Genomic DNA, 1,085 nt, shown 5'->3' on the forward strand with positions numbered 1-1,085 from the left:
AATCACTAACTCTTTTTCAAAAAAATATTTTCGAAAATTCTCCCTCTCCCATCTCATTCTATTTACTCATTCATATCCTAACATTTCATCTCACATATCTAGCCTCCTCACAGTTGTGTTTCTTCCATTATATTACATTCTTTGTCTCCCCCTCTTCTTCTACTCACACAGGGATCCCTATACTGTGGTATAAAGGATCTCTATTATTATTATTATTTTTCTGTGCCTTCTTCTTTGTCATATGAGCAGGAGCAAGGATAAGAACATTCTTGTGGAAGCAGATCCAGAACCTGAAAGGACTCTGAAGAAAAAATTAAGAGAAGCTAAAATACAACAATCCAGAAATAACCTTTCAGAAATTTTCGAACAGGAGAAGGAGATGGCAGCCGAAAATAATAATAATGTAAGGAAGATGCTTGGTGACTTCACTGCACCTAATTCCAATTTACATGGAAGAAGTATCTCCATTCCTGCCATTGGAGCAAACAACTTTGAGCTGAAACCTCAATTAGTTTCTCTGATGCATCAGAACTGCAAGTTTCATGGACTTCCATCTGAAGATCCTTTTTAGTTCTTAACTGAATTCTTGCAGATATGTGATATTGTTAAGACTAATGGAGTAGATCCTGAAGTCTACAGGCTCATGCTTTTCCCTTTTGCTGTAAGAGACAGAGCTAGATTATGGTTGGATTCTCAACCCAAAGACAGCCTAAACTCTTGGGATAAGCTGGTCACGGCTTTCTTAGCCAAGTACTTTCCTCCTCAAAAGCTGAGCAAGCTTAGAGCTGATGTTCAAACCTTCAGACAGAAAGAAGGTGAATCCCTCTATGAAGCTTGGGAAAGATACAAACAGTTGACCAAAAAGTGTCCTTCTGACATGCTTTCAGAATGGACTATCCTGGATATATTCTATGATGGTTTATCTGAGCTATCAAAAATGTCACTGGACACTTCTGCAGGTGGATCCATTCACCTAAAGAAAACGCCTGCAGAAGCTCAAGAAATCATTGACATGGTTGCTAATAACCAGTTCATGTACACTTCTGAAAGGAATCCTGTGAATAATGGGACGCCTATGAAGAAGG

At 38.6% G+C, this 1,085-nt stretch overlaps 1 non-coding gene across 1 annotated transcript; it reads right to left on the bottom strand.

The window, feature by feature from the left end:
* Positions 1-775: 775 nt before the first annotated feature.
* Positions 776-883, bottom strand: LOC112745436 (small nucleolar RNA R71). The gene has a single exon (XR_003173365.1). It is a non-coding gene; the product is annotated as a small nucleolar RNA R71 (small nucleolar RNA).
* Positions 884-1,085: the final 202 nt, after the last annotated feature.

Source organism: Arachis hypogaea, chromosome 14 (assembly GCF_003086295.3).
Source record: "Arachis hypogaea cultivar Tifrunner chromosome 14, arahy.Tifrunner.gnm2.J5K5, whole genome shotgun sequence".
NCBI lineage: Eukaryota > Viridiplantae > Streptophyta > Magnoliopsida > Fabales > Fabaceae > Arachis > Arachis hypogaea.